This window comes from Gigantopelta aegis, chromosome 4 (assembly GCF_016097555.1).
Source record: "Gigantopelta aegis isolate Gae_Host chromosome 4, Gae_host_genome, whole genome shotgun sequence".
In the NCBI taxonomy this organism is placed as follows: Eukaryota; Metazoa; Mollusca; class Gastropoda; order Neomphalida; family Peltospiridae; genus Gigantopelta; species Gigantopelta aegis.
The window spans coordinates 105,605,062-105,621,137 of record NC_054702.1 but is presented as its reverse complement, the minus strand read 5'-3'; the positions used below and the strand labels follow the sequence as shown (position 1 = coordinate 105,621,137).

At 37.5% G+C, this 16,076-nt stretch overlaps 1 protein-coding gene across 3 annotated transcripts in view; it reads left to right on the top strand.

Moving 5' to 3' along the window:
* The first annotated feature begins 538 nt into the window (after window positions 1-538).
* LOC121371665 (papilin-like) overlaps window positions 539-16,076 on the top strand; it is a 172,448-nt gene continuing 156,910 nt past the window's right edge. For 2 of the 3 annotated variants that reach the window (XM_041497729.1, XM_041497727.1), the window contains exon 1: window positions 670-1,022. The gene's annotated coding sequence lies outside the window, so the exon portion shown is untranslated. Of the gene's footprint in view, window positions 633-669; window positions 1,023-16,076 lie in introns of those variants that run through there. The other variant, XM_041497728.1, reaches the window with a different exon arrangement.

Here is a 16,076-nt window from a genome sequence, read left to right as displayed (position 1 = left end):
GTATTTGTGTTGTACATCAGTAAACGATGTTCTGGGTTAATGAGGCGCGATTGCAGCTTAAACAGTAGCCGGGTTGGTACGTCTGGCGTTATTGCTTACCTATTATAATTTTATAAGTATGTTTGTATAATAGTATAATAGTAATAATAATAATAGGCTACGTTGCTGAATGTAAAGATGAACTGCAACAACAACAAAAAGTGTTCAAGAATGAGTAATGCTTAGAACACTATTTAAAAGATTATCAACTGACATTGTAAAATGTATATGTACTAGGCTAACTAATACGGAAATAAAACGGCCTTCTTAAGCCGTGTCATATTCAAAACATGACACTCGATTTAGTTGTCAAATAAGACATTAATACATGCATATCCAATACCTTTAACAAGCATATTTCAATAGTCAAATAATAAAAAGGTGTATTTAATCCGAGTCGTTCTAAAGGCTCGTTAACCAGTTAGCTGACTCAGGCAGAATAACGCGACTATATCCCATAGATAACATTTGAGTGTTGCAGTCAGTGCGATGCATGACCGTAACATAAGGGTACTTGAGATATAATTCAGTTACATATCGTCAGCGCAGGCGAAAGGTTATCAACACACCACTCACCGTCAAGACCCGCAAAAGTAAGGTGGTGTCTTTTTTACATCTGATTTATGATATCTCGTAAATACACGTAAAGCTGAATAAGTAGTTTTTAATATTTTGGTTCTGCGATCTCTTTTTTTTTTTTTCATTCACTAAGTATAGTAATCGTCTATCACTGCGTGTATCTGTCACCGAGGCGGGCCTCCCTATGTTCAACTTGGTATCGTCCAGGTAAAGGCGCCCAGTATTGAATGTTTGTGAGTGACGGGGATATGACGGACACCGCTAGACCTGCAAAAATTACACGATGAACTGAAAAGCTTTTTAAAAGATTCACAACACGCAAATTCACACAAATCGGAATTATTTTATGTGTGCCTCGATTGTTCATCTATTTGGATCTTTTGGACAGTTTCTTCAAACTCAAGGTTAGTAAAATATCTTTATATAATAAAATATGCTTGTATATCTGCCGGTATATGATATACATTTTTATAAATTTAATGGTACATTTTCACGCAACATGCACAATATTTTCATTCAAAACGAACGATGGAATACATTATGGTTTATGTAATTATGGCATTGAATGTGAGATTTGCACGCAAAAAAATAATTAGTCTGGTCCAAGGGCGCCATTCATGACTGCTTGTACATAAAACTACTTCCAGGGGACTGATATAATTAGCTGTGTTGTATTTCATTTTGACTGTGAGCTTTATTTGTCAATAAATAAGAAATAAGTAGAACAGTTTTCAGGTTAATATCAAAGAATATGGGTGAAGGTTGACAGGAAATGTATATTTGTTTGGCAACACCTCAGAACATTGTTTAAAATCATCTGTTGTGAAATGACAAATATACGCCATTTGCTTTAGAGAGTGAGAAAAGAAACCCGCTGATATTACGTAAGCTTCTTTTGATTAGCAGCAAGTATATCGTATATGCATTTTCACAGACAACGGCAAATACCACGGATTTCGGTATGTGATTGGTGTTTGAAATGAGGATTTAATCAATGATTTAAGATTTAGATTAGACAAATCAGTCCTGGAAGTAGTAGTCCTACTTCAGGCAACTTTGGAAAATTGTATCATCCCGAAAACTGGCTGTCCTCATATAGGCGAAGAAACTGACGGTGATTCCCGTGGTATGTGTTATTCTGTCTGTGGGATGGTGCATATAAAGATTCCTTGTTACTAATAAAAAAAATGTAGCGGATTTCATCTCTAAGACTATATATCAAAATGACACCCAATAGCCGATTATTAATAAATCAATGTGTTCTAGCGGTGTCGTTAAACAAAACAAACTTTAACTGGTTCACTGACAGTTATTCATGGGAGTCATTACCACATTGTTAATATCCTTTTTGCTCTGCCTTGTGCATAGATACGATTTTTAAATTGTAAATGGTTTTGTCGTCAAGATCCATTAAAAGGGTATTGCTTCTACCTCCGGCGAATGGCCTACCACTGAGCTACATGGGTCTTCCTGGGTGTATCCAATGGATGAAACCAATTACATAAGACAGACTGTGGACAGTGAATCTCGCTTATTCTGCGAGATGAGTTTGATGATTTATGTTAGCCGTGTTCCTCGACGTAACTCATCCTCTGAGAGCGACAGGTCAGATTTACAGCCTCCCAGCTTTATAGGACGTTTTATCTTATCTACCGAGTCTGATAACGCTTCACTTTTCAAACTATCATAACTCGCATTTCAACGATTTAAAAAAAAGTTATGACCTTTATAATATTAGCAAAATAAATCCAACATCTCTCAGTGATAAAATATATTTAATGCTATGTTATTAATAATATTGCAACAGGTCTGTTTGTACGTTAATACTGAAATGGAATAATTAATAATCATTAAAAGAAATGTCCTTGTATAAGGTTAGGTTTATTATAAAGCGAGGGGGTTACACGAACATTACCCGTTAAACGTCACGCTGTGTTATCTCCATTCTAATTACTCCCCCGTGACTGCTATATTAAAGGTCATGGTATATGCTGTCTTGTAAATGCATATAAAAGACCTTTAATACTAATCGAAAAATAATATCTTCGTGGTGGAAACGAGATTCGCCTCTTGTTCTTCAGACCTAGTATCGGAATTAACAAATGTTTGACACCTAATAACAGCTGATTGAACAAAATGTATAGGCTCTGCAATAAATAAAAAATTGTATTAAAGCTACGCGCGCTATAAACCCATACAACGAGATAACTACAATTGCAGTCGATGTTGGTGAAACATTCTTTAAGCAGTACACTCATAATTCTGGAAACAAACAAACTGGCCTTGTTGTGGAGGGGAAAGATACGAGAATCAATATTTGATGGGTCGTGGGACGGTTTCAAAACTAAGATGACAAATTTGACATGGCTCGCGAGTCTGACAGGACAAACACTGACGACGTTGTGCTCCTGATGTCAATACAGAGGCCGCCGTCACCTCGTGTTTGTGTGCTCATTAGAGGGACACCGCGGACAACGTCAAATCTGTTCAAACTGCTGGAAAATAGATCACACTGCTATAAGAGAGATATGATTTGTTAAATAGAATTTTAATTTGTTTGTTTTATAATTAAACCATGTCACACCGTGGGTGATGATGATGATGATGATGATAACAATGATGATGGTGGTGATGATGATGGTGGTGGTGGTGGTGGTGATGATGATGATGGTGATGATGATGATGATGATGATGATGGTGGTGGTGGTGGTGATAATGATGATGTTGGTGATGATGGTGGTGGTATTGCGGCTGTTGAATTTTCTGTTGCGTTATAATGTTATATTTTGGGATCGTCTTAATGAAAAACAAATCAACAATACTGACAGTGAGAAAAAGACCGACTTGCTGACTGACTGACTGAATGAATGAATGAATGAATGTTTAATGGCACCCCAGCAAAACAAATGCAATGGCTATTAGGCTATTAACTTACAAAGGTAAATACTTGAATGAAGTGCTGATCTACATCAATATAAAATTCAAAGTTTAATTGAAACAGAGTAAAGAATTAAAAACATATTTATAGACAGACAGACAGATACTGTAAGAATACGTCATGTAATAATTTATTCAATCAATAAAACTGGCTGGCATTTTGGCCAGTGTGTTCGTTTTGGTACAGGAATCACAGAACTGGTGTAAAATGAAAATGCTAAAATACATCCCAAGGGAAATTTGTAAAGAAATCCCAGTGACCATCAAGCGGGTGTAATTCATGCATACATTTACATAAGGTGTCTTCAAATTAACTGGCCAATAAGACTTTCCCTATCGTCGTAATAGCTTGGTCTTGTGAGAATATCTTACATTGAGAAGAAAACTGCCATATTGCAATGTGATCTCTGGAAAGTTCCATCACACTGACCACAGTTCGTGGACATAAAACACAATATATGTCTGGCAAAGATTTAGTTCTTCCTTCCCTTGATCTTTTTTATTTCAAGCTTCTCTGTTAACTCCATAAAACGATAAATCTATGTTGTTCATGTATCTACGAGCATGTTCATAGTACTATTCACGTATGCATAATGACATGAATGTAAAGTATAGCGATGCCAGGGCCCCAAACCAGGCACTACTACATTTGTTTTGAGTCAATAAGTTGAGTTTTAAAGTTAAAATGACAGAATCATTACTGGATTAAACATCGTATGCATGATGTACACGTGTTTTCAAGCCAGGTATACTCCAATAACGTGGGTTATTTTAAGATGGTCGTAATCCTCTAGAAAGTGAACACATAGCCCCACTTGGTGAGTCAACATAACATATCCAAGACATAAATTGTTGTTATGCTGTTATGAAAATAAGAAAACGGATTTGTCAAAGGAAGTATTTCGTACGTATCCATGTCACCGAGAACTGTGTCATTTCAAACAATGTCTTACTCATTATTTTCAACTGGTCATGGTATTTGTGTTACGCCTTTCCGGTTTCTTTTTTCCACTAATTACGGGCGATTCCGAAGCAGTCGTGGTTACTCAGGCTGGACGTGTTGTTTTTTATTTGATGCTTTCGGTACTGACTAAAGACTGTAATGCAATGCATGTGTCTTTACTGCATGCAAATACAACACATTTATTGGCTCAGACTGCTCCCCACTTGAGGACGAAAATGTACGTTTTTGTTGTCCTACCCTATTTAAATAACGATAAAAATACGGCTTGTACCCACGTTAGAGATTGTGGCCCCTAATTTCCAAAAACATTCAAGGTGATAAGGTGACCCTCTGTCTTCAAAGCCATTATTTTAATGATGAAGTCTTGGTCTGATGGAAGAGGAACTGTCACTGTCCATTGATGTCCCACTGCTAGTTGCTGGGACGTGGTATCGGTTACTGATTATTCGTCTGTGCTGGTTACTGCTGCTGCTATTATTATTATTATTGTTGTTGTTGTTGTTGTTGTTGTTGTTGTTGTTGTTGTTGTTGTTGTTGTTGTTGTTGTTGTTGTTGGTGGTGGTGGTGGTGGTAGTGGTGTTTGATTGCTGTTGTTGTTTGTAAACGTGTCTTGATTTAAATCTATTAAATTTAGTAGAATGCGGAAATATTTACCTCTTTTGGCTATGCACTACAAATAAGTATTGATAATATTATTAGATAACGTTTTACAATTTAATGTAAAGTTTTAGTTTTACATACTACTAAAGTATAACCACATCAAGCAATACCATGACTACATTACATAACCGTCAGACTACTGTCACCCTTTCCCCTTTGTCTGCTTATGTGTGCTACATATAATTTAAATCTACTAAACGCCGTACATGCATGTTACAGTTGTAGAACCTGTAATAACTTCTTTATTACATAATAGACCACAGTGGCGCCCGTTAGATATTCTCCATTTACAGCCAGACTGAAACAGCATAAATTAACCGAGCCTGTTTTACAGAGCTTTTTATTTCATATATCATATATCAATATTTCAAATTTGCCGACAAAATCTTATACGTGACTGTTTTAGTTTTAATTCATACCTTGTATGTCTTTTTGTTTCGGTTTGAATTCAAACCGTGTATGTCTTTTTGTTTCTGTTTCAGTTAAAACCGTGTATGTCTTTTTGTTTTAGTTTTAATTCAAACCGTGTATGTCGTTTTGTTTCTGTTTTAATTCAAACCGTGTATGTCGTTTTGTTTCTGTTTCAATTCAAACTTTGTATGTCTTTTTTTTGTTTCTGTTTCAGTTCAAACCGTGTATGTATTTTTGTTTCTGTTTCAATTCAAACCTTGTATGTATTTTTCAACATTTGATGATTGTAATATTCCGTCTTGAATGTTCTTTATTTATTTGATGCGTTATTAATAATCATAATGATTTACTAAATAAAATTAAGTTATAACAATAAAATAAATGTTGGTTACATCAATGGAATATATTCAATTAGTGCTCCACGACTGGTTTATCAAAGGCTATAGTATATACAATCGCGTTCACGGCAAGGTTACACAAAACAACTCTTTTTGCAAATAGACACCTGGAACAGACGTGACAGAAGGGAGTTTCGTCTCTCAATTTACAGACATACTACACGATTGGTCATTAGATACAATTTATCTTACATATAGTTATTTCGAAACGTATCTAACGGTCAAAAGTGAGTTGGGTATGTTTAAAAATAACGAGTTTTGGCCTCTGGGTCCTCATATTTGGTATAAACCTTTTTACAATACTGTTATTTTTCATCTACTCGTACTCAAATCATCCACTTTTTTATTCAACATTCTAATGAAGCACTTATTAATTCAACTTGCGTAGGCATTAAAAATATTTCAGATATTTTAAATATTTACACATCACTTTAGTTGTTTAGATGTTGTTATCGTTACATTAACAAATAATTATTATACTAAAACCAGTTTCCTCCATCGAAAAGACTTGTGCGGTATTCGGTTACGTCGCTGTCACAATGTGATTAATCGTCATTTCCACCAATTGCCTTATCACAATCACCTGTGACAACAGCGTGGAGTTTGATACACCCAAAACAATGGGCAGACACCAATCGGCAAGATACCAATCGTCTAGTTGTTCCCCTTTTGTTGGCTCTTGTTTTTGTGTGTGTCATTTTTTCGTCTGGTTTACTGACCTGTATAAAGCATGCCAAAAGCAGGCCAGCGGGTCAGCGAGTGTTAACAAAGGTATCTCTGGAATCGAGACGTACAGGATTTTACATTTCAGTACCCTATAAGTCAGTGTTCAGGTCCTTAGGGTGTGTCCTTTTGATGCTCGTGATATTTCAAGGCAGGGTCGCGAGCCATTTAACCTAGCTAATGGTCCAATAGAATATTGGCTGAAAATATCTACTTTTAATTTGTCCAGTAAAGTGTTTTATTCAACCAGCTAAACTGTGGTCATCTCCCACTCGTTATCGATGTTTTGATGTATCACTAGATTACAGCTTCGTAGCCATAAATCAAAATAAATAACTTCGTTCAGTTTTAGATGACGCTCTTATCTGTTAACTGTTTCTAAGACGGTTTAGAATAGCGAGCGTTAATTGTAGAGGGACATACACTGTGTATTTCCAAGTCACGTCACCTGTGACACTTTGTTTTTAATAATAACTATTATTATTTATCATCATCATTGTCACTGTCATCATCATCATCATCATCATCATCATAATCATTGTCATTATGGCCTTGTTGGTGCTGTATATGTATATATGATCATATGATGGCTCGCGATCACCTGATATCATCATTGTTGTACCAGAGATTCATGCGTGCACCACAGCTGTATTTATTCCAATGAGCTCTTCCCGGTGCTAGTCTTGATTTAGTAAACTAGTCTGGGAGTGGCAGTCTTCTTTATGGCGGTGCAAGAGGGATGAAATCTCCAGTAAAGGATTTCCTTGAGAGTGGCTCTCCACCTATAGATGAGGCACTAGACAGAGATTCATGGAATTATCCACTACTTTGCCAAATGCCCATTCTACTCTGCACTGTGCAGAGATACGGCCCTGATCGAGTATTGCGGTTTTGTCATTCAGATTTGAATAGCGGGCGTTACAACAGTTTTCTCTGAATAACACGTAATGTATAACTGTAAAGACTGGCCTTGACTTTGATATGTTGATGCCCATTAACAGCTGTATGTACCCAGTAGTCTAAACGTGAGACTCTTTGTGTATCCAACATGCACTAGATACGTCATTGTGAAACTTCACTGCATCTCAATGTGTCTTTATCCGATATGTAAACATAATACAGGATAATACGGTTGTCTGTTTTTTTAAGGCGCTTTTATTATTTAACTCTTCTTATATTACAAACAAAAAACACCAACCGTGTCAAGTTTATTTAGGTCGCAGATTGGGTTGTGAGGCGTTGAGTAGTTTCTGTATTACATGACACGTTATGTTGCAAGGAGCTAACTATACTTATGTATTTATGTGACACATTTTGTTATAGGGCGTTTAGTAGTTTGATTTTGGGGTTTTTATGTTTTATTTATCTGTCTTGAATGAGGGGTGTTTAGTATAGTTTTTGTATTATGTGATGCATTGTATTGTGGAGCGTTTAGTAGTTTCTGCATTATATGACGTTCTGTGTTACAAAAAGCTAAGTATTGTAGTTTCTGTATTGTGCCCCTGCGCGTGCTGTAACCTCACCGTGGTGCAGGGCTGTAACATTCTTTTTGAGAATGGCCAATACAGCACAAAATTAAAATTAAAATTTTGAGTAAAATTCAGTATCTGTAAAATTCTGTGATATTTGTGTTTTTGCACTGTTTTTGTTTAAATCTTGAATTTTATATTGATGTTGATCATCACTTTATTTATTTGCATTACCATAGTTTGACTCCCAATAGCCGATGTATTTTTCGTGCTGGGGTGTCGTTAAACATTCATTCATTCTGTATTGTGTGACACAGTGTGTTGTCGGGTGTTTAGTTGTTTGTATATATTATGTGACGCATTGTGTTGTGGGGTGTTTAGTACTTTCTGGATATTATGTGACACATTGTGTTGTGGAGTGTTTAGTACATTCTGGATATGTGACACATTGGGTTGTGGGGTGTTTAATAGTTTCTGTATTATATGATACATTGTGTTGTGGGGTGATTGGTAGTTTCTGTATTATATGACGTATTTTGTTGGGAGGCATGAAGTATTTTCTGTGGTATGCAACGTGTTTTGGAGGCACTCAAATTGTTTTATATATGGTGAGTTTGTAGATCTTTTTTATTACAAACATCACAGACATGGGGGCAGATGAGGGAGCAACTGCCCCCTTAGTGCTGGAGCAAATCTTCTAATTCGGGCTAAAACGATAGAGGTATTCGGGCAAATTGAGCTGGCCTGTAATCTTTTCATCATGTATTTCAATCGTTCTACCCACAGTATTAGTTGTAATCCATGTAAAAATGCGTGGTGATTCGTTTGCAACCCTGTATAGCTGTTTGGTAGTAATACTAATATGAATAAATGATGTTATCCAGATTCCGACTTTTTTCGTTTAATTAGGGCAAAAATAAGCCCGTTAAGCCTATGATTGTGAAAAGGGAAACATCACCTCACAGCCTGCCCTCGTATCGTCTGGTAATATCCTAAGAACTATTGCTTCATTTCAATTATTTATGAGAGCATGTACGTCTGAATATGTGACCAATTACTTCATTTTCCGCCCGAACTTCTTTGGCGGCGCTGTGACATTATTGTTGTATAGAAGATACACTTGTTATAAATGACCGCTTAAACTATTAAAACTGTTAATAAATTGAGATCTACCATCGCCCATTTGACAAGTAGCAGGTTCTTGCAGTAGTTACACGTGTAAAAGATAGAGACTTACTGTATACATTTAAGCCTGATGATAGTCCATTCTTAAAGGACATGAGGCTATTTCTCTTTGATCAAGACATGTGTAGTGTGAAAGAAAACGTGCAATAAGATCACAATGTTAATTTTGTAAAATAATATTAAAATTTGAAAACTTTTTTTATGGACAAAACTGTATTTGTAAATCTTATTTTGGCATTTAGTGTTAGGGGAGAGGGTGTTTTGCGGTGTTTTAATGTTTTTGTCGTTTGTTTGGTCATTCGTTGTTGTTGTTGTGTGTTTTTGGGGGGGGTTGGGGGGGTTGGGTTTTTTTTTTACTGTAATGGGTATTTGGCACACTATTGAAAAACAATTGCTTTCGTGTACTGTTCTCCAATAATAATGGCACATAGTATATTCTTTGTTCATTTGAACATGTTACGGCTTTTGTACGGCTGGTTCTCAGTCCATTTAGCATGAAATGCAGGACCTTATGCGGGTGATTCGTTCGGGTTTTTAAACAACAATCATTATATGCCAAGCACGGGGACAGATTTGTTAGAGCCAGAGATTTTGTCGTTGCGTGGCGAATAATGAATGACTTCAACTGCAAATGTTTAAATACTGGCGACGGAATGTATCAGTTAACTGTTGGTAATTTGCACATCCGTATTTTATGCCAGCTTAATTATAGTGGAAACCCAACAAATGAGGAGCAGAGCAAACTAATCTTCTCAAACACGTTATTACCTGTCTCATGCTGGTAAATTACAGATTGGTGGTCAATTTTGTTCGAATGGTTTCTTAAAATGTTAGACCTGTTAGTATTAACTGGTGTATATTTTTTGTGCTGAGGTCATGTTCAACATTCATTCGTTTAATCACTCATTACTTGTGAACGAACAATGGCGGGAAGCGGTGTTGCCGAGTCAGTGCAAACGTTATAAGGACCATTTTCGGGATGTTTTTTTACGGGTTGCTAAGGTATACAATGTCAAAGCAACGGAACATCGTTCAAACAAAACAATCATGACCTTTGTAACTGAACATTGGCCTACCAATTGAGGTCATGGTTAATTATTTTCTTGATGGAGAGGTGGAACTTTTCAGGCATGAAAATAGTGTCTTCTAGTCGTATCCTGTGTTTACGTGAGGATAAAGAATAATGCAGTTTCGCAAAGGGCATCATATTTTATCGTGTAGCGTTGATACTGGTTATCGACATGTAAGTTTAAAGTCATTCTACCAGTGGGTAAACGCGTATTGCAGACACAATAGCTGGCGACCATTTGATTGTCCAAGATTCCCAAAATAGTACACAGTCATCTCTAGCATTATCCTTACATATAAATAGGATACTGCTGAAGGACATTCAAGCTAAAGGAACAGATGTTTGAAAATGGAGTGGTGGCAACCGCTAAAGCTCTTTATTACTGATCCATCAACCTTTGTTCCCAAGTTAGATATGGAACTTTTGCAGGCATACCTTTCAGTATGTAATTAAATATAACATTTGAGAACTGTATAGCACTAGCAGTCTGTGTGTTTTCATACGTGTAGCTTAACACAATCTATTTTACACTGCAACACGTGATCTTTGTCACACGTGTTAAAGCAACCCGAGTCTCCTGTGGATTTTCTGAAGGCTTTATCTTCCAGTTATTAAACATATCACACTCCTTTACCAGCACGTTGGTGCGGGCCTACGGGATAATTAGAGCGCTGTCACTCACACGGGTAGATTGTGTGTCACCTTGTGCATCCTTTAATTGAGCGGGTATGAGACACGCTGTCACTTGGTGGCTCATAAAAAGAGCACTGTCAGTGATCAAGGTATCTCTGTCTATGTCTGCCTCCACAGCTTGTCCGTGGTGTTCCTTTCAGTGTTGAGACTACGAGACAGACATAGCTTTTATATTAACGTCTTGATAGGTTTTTTTAATGGCGTGAATATATTTAATTAATGTCTGATGTACAGATCAAAAAGGCACAGCGGAAGCAAGTAGACATTGGGGGAGGGGGGGGGGGGGCTGACTCAGATCGAGGTGCAAATTAAAGTTTCTTGGGAGTTCGGGAGTATGCTCCCCCTTAACATTTTGAAAACTAGATGTCCTGAAATGCAGCTTCCTGCTTTCTACAAGTAAAATTAAGCTCTGCCTTAAGATTTACTACCAATAATATTTTCTATTCAGAATTAGAAATCCCCCCCCCCCCCCCCATGCTTCGCCGTGCCTGTCAAATGATTTTGTTGAGTACACAAAAGTCGATGATTTTTGTATGGCTGTTGTTGTTTTGCAGAATTTAGCTTTTGATAGCCAATACGTCATGATGGTTTTGTCTCTTTCTGTAGTACCTATATTAAACAGCCAAATGACGCGCAGTATGGTCTGTATTGTTAGCCTATGAGACACCTAACTAGCCAATAATTCGTCTCAGTGCTTTGTATAAAATTATGTCACTTAATCCAATTTACAATCGCTGTAAATGTGCAAATCTGTAGTAGAAATGATATTTTCATGAGCGTACGAGACAAGAGGCAAAGAGGCAACTGCTTCGCAAGTGCTTGAGTAAAACCTCAAATTCGGGCAAACATTATACAGATATTTGGGGGAAATGTGCTATGTTTTTACAATGTATTTCCGTCATTCTACCCTCAAAAATGGGTAATTATTCCTTTGCAACCCTATATAGTTGTTTGGTAGTAATGTAAATGTGAATAAATGTTGTTATCCAGATTCGGGAATTTTCGTTTAATTCGGGCAAAAGCCTGTCTAAAATATTGAATTGGCACAACAAATATAACTACAATGGGTAATACACCATACGATTTAAAGTGTCAGTTTATTCATAGCTAGCATATATCCCGAAATACCCTAGATTGTAAAGCAATGATCAACGGAACCTACCCGTGGCCTTTTTATATGTTCCTGGGGACAATAAAAACGTTTTTAAAAATATTTTAAAAATATTGAATGCCTGAGACAACATACATACAAAAACATAATTCAAATGGGTGATATACTATGTGCCTGTCTATAGCTTGCACAGATCCCCCAAATGAAATTTTTATTGCAGCGATTAACAAAGCTAACGAAGCACAGCCTGTTCTTTTCTATGTGGTTCACAGTATAGTGTATGTACGGCTTGACTCACGTTTCTGAACAAAACTTTTTCTGCAAGGTAACTGCACCGTAGCTGGGTGTTTTGTGTCGCGTCTGGCGGGCGGTAGTTAGTATTCTCCTGTGAATGGCATGTACACGGTGGTTAGTGAATGGATCCACGTCTAATTTATCACCTGTATGGAGTCGCAGCGGGCCGCTGGCAGGTACACGACATGTACTGAACGGACTGTCCCAATCAGCTAACCAGTCGTCGCCCTGACAATGTGCTAGACTTTCCATAGCACTCACAGGAACATGGCTTCCCCATCAGTTCTGCCATCAGTTGAACAAGGCAGGGACATGGGTCACTAAATGAAGCGGACAGTACTTCAAGTGGGCATTTGTTACATTATATAATTGGCAAACTGTCCCCCTCGTGTTACAACAATTGCGGTGATGAACCATACCTAAATATTTTATGTTCGGTTGTCAACACCATATCGTTTCGGTGTTGACAGCCGAACACAATCATCCTATAATGAAATCCGTACCAATCTGACTGGTACCGTCTGTTCTTTATCGAAAGGACTGTTACTTTGTTTATTTAGTCAGTGGTTGTTTAGTGTCCAACATAACACAGTGCCGGTATTAAGACAGAGAGAGAAGGAACCCATGATCGTATTTAAAAATAGCTTCCATTATCAGCAAGAGTTTTATATTTCCCCATAGTCAGGATAATACATACCTCAGCGTTTTGTGAACCATAGAGTACTAGGTTAGGAAGTTAAAGACACTGGAGTAGCAAGGGGACACATTGGGCCACCCGCACCCCATCCGCATCACATTTCGTTTTTTCAACACCTTTTATAGTCAATCAACTCATAGTGTGAGTGACCCCAAATAAAACATAATGGCTATGCCAGTGGTTAAAGAAAGGTTTCTCCGTATTTTTCCATTTCTCAACACCCTTATCGCATACAACTATCAAACACGTACATTCCTAGTTAACACTATGATGGCCCATATGATTCTCGTTTTATAGCATTGCATTAGAAAGAAAGAAGTGTTTTATTTAACGACGCACTCAACACATTTTATTTACGGTTATATGGCGTCAGACATATGGTTAAGGACCACACAGATTTTGAGAGGAAACTCGCTGTCGCAACTACATGGGCTACTCTTCCGATTGGCAGCAAGGGATCTTTTATTTGCGCTTCCCACAGGCAGGATAGCACAAACCATGACCTTTGTTGAACCAGTTATGGATCACTGGTCGGTGCAAGTGGTTTACATCTACCCATTGAGCCTTGCGGAGCACTCGCTCAGGGTTTGGAGTCGGTATTTGGATGGGATCCGAACCCAGTATCTACCAGCCTGTAGACCGATGGCCTGCCACGACGCCGGTACAGCATTGCATTAGACGTGACAATACTATTAATACAGTTAGCTCGGTAAACCTTTAATATACATGTATAGGATTAATCTTAATGTCTAAAACAGATGTACTGAGACTGTAAAACGACAGTTCGATCCTCCTTGGGACCGAATTAAACACGGTCTCTAGTGTTTCTGCTCATAAGCTTAGCCTGTAATACCAGTAGTTCCGTCATGACGTATTTAAATTTTAAAGTCTGATTCTTAACCTATCTGACGTAAGCAACTTACAGGTAGGCCTACTTAAACAAAACTAGAGACGCATTCTCCGCAGCGGCTTACAGATAATCGCGAAATTCTGCTAAAACTGTTTGAGTGAGATTTTCCTGAAATAGGATTAACAGTGGCGTGACATCACACTAATTGAGAAATACCTCTGTTGGGTGCAGCTGCAGGTGTCCTTCCATTTTGCCTACAACCCACTTTGCCTATACTCAGTTTGCCTACAACCCAGTTTGCCTACACTCAATATGAAAAGATGGATTCCCCAGTTAAAAGTGGAGCATTCCATGTATGGTCCCTAGCTGTGTATAAAAATAACATGACAAAATAATATGACAAACACATATTTTATTATAAAAACGATTAACATTACACAACAAAAATAATTAAACTATAAAATGACCTCACAAATATTAAACAAATATTTTGTACAAAGTTTAACTTTAATCCTATATCAAAGAATCATGAAGGCCATTTCACTTTGATTACATATTAAAGATCACAGTATGGGATCATTGGACTAATACTAATCACCATAAAGAGCATGAAATCACCTTTGCGCAACTAAGCCCCGATTACATTACTTATGTTCATTATAATCTTAATTGTTTATGTAATACAATATTTTTATATTGATTTGAGACACAAAATAATAGGGATTGTCCCACTATTAACTGGGGATGTCACGTTTTCACACTGTAGGCATACTGGGTTGTAGGCAAAATGGGTGTAGGCAAAGTGGGTTGTAGGCAGAATGGGAAGGAAGCCAGCTGCACACTGCCCGACGGAAGAGCCAGTGTTGCTATATCAGACTTAGCTATTTCATTTCAACTTATTTTCGTGCTTATATCCAATTTAGGTCCAAACACGCTGTCCTGGGCACACACCTCAGCAATCTGGGCTGTCTGTCCAGGACAGTTGGTTAGTTATTAGTTGGTTAGTGAGAGAGAAGAGGGTGACGTTTCCTTACTCCTACTCATTGAGCCCTTAGGAGCACGCTGTGGGTTGGAGCCGGTACTAGGTTAGCCTGTAGTCCGATGGCTTAACCTCTACGCCACCGAGACCGGTAGACTTAACTAAATTGTTTCTGGTCTGTTTGTTTTGTCATTACTGTGTCAGTTCCTCGGTGACTTCGATTAACTGAAGATAGTATATGGCGCAAATTATATTTGTCCGTAATATATATGTGTATACGTATATGCACGTAATCCGCAACGTAGATTCCACGTATGCGTCTCCAAACGCGTGTTCGTATGCGTATCCGATCAATATATGCATTATGGATTACGTAAACGCATACGGACAGGGATTACGAACAAACGGAACGTGCGGCTATATATATGTATACGTATATATATATATATATATATGTATGTATGTATGTATGTATGTTTGTATGTATTGCTGTATGAATAGGTATATATTGTATCGACATGTTTACCACCTTATACACGTGCTTACAACATTACTCACTTCACACACGTGGCTATCACATTAAACACGCATCTTATTGTAAACAAGAAACTTACTTGACTAGTTAATAACCTCACTATTACACCAAACTTAACAACAGTAAGATAAATAATTCTCATTTACTCAGAAACACGTGTAATAAATATTCTGTTTCAGATAAAAGTGTTTTATTACCAGCAGTACTAAACGTTAATCCATAGCGTGTTTGAAACAAGACTGAATAAACGTAACTTAAATCCTGATCCTGACCGTAACACAATTCTTAGGGTTGTATTTCTTACCTACTGAAAACAAACTAATGGAATGAAAACCACCTAATCCTGTCTTCTGTTTCATTTGATCCTCTCGCTGGGTTGTGATCTGCCCTGGTGAATGGACAGTCAACATATGTAACATCGCTAAACGATTTCGCGGGTCGTTAACTCACCCTATGACAATGGTTACGTATTAGACCATTTAA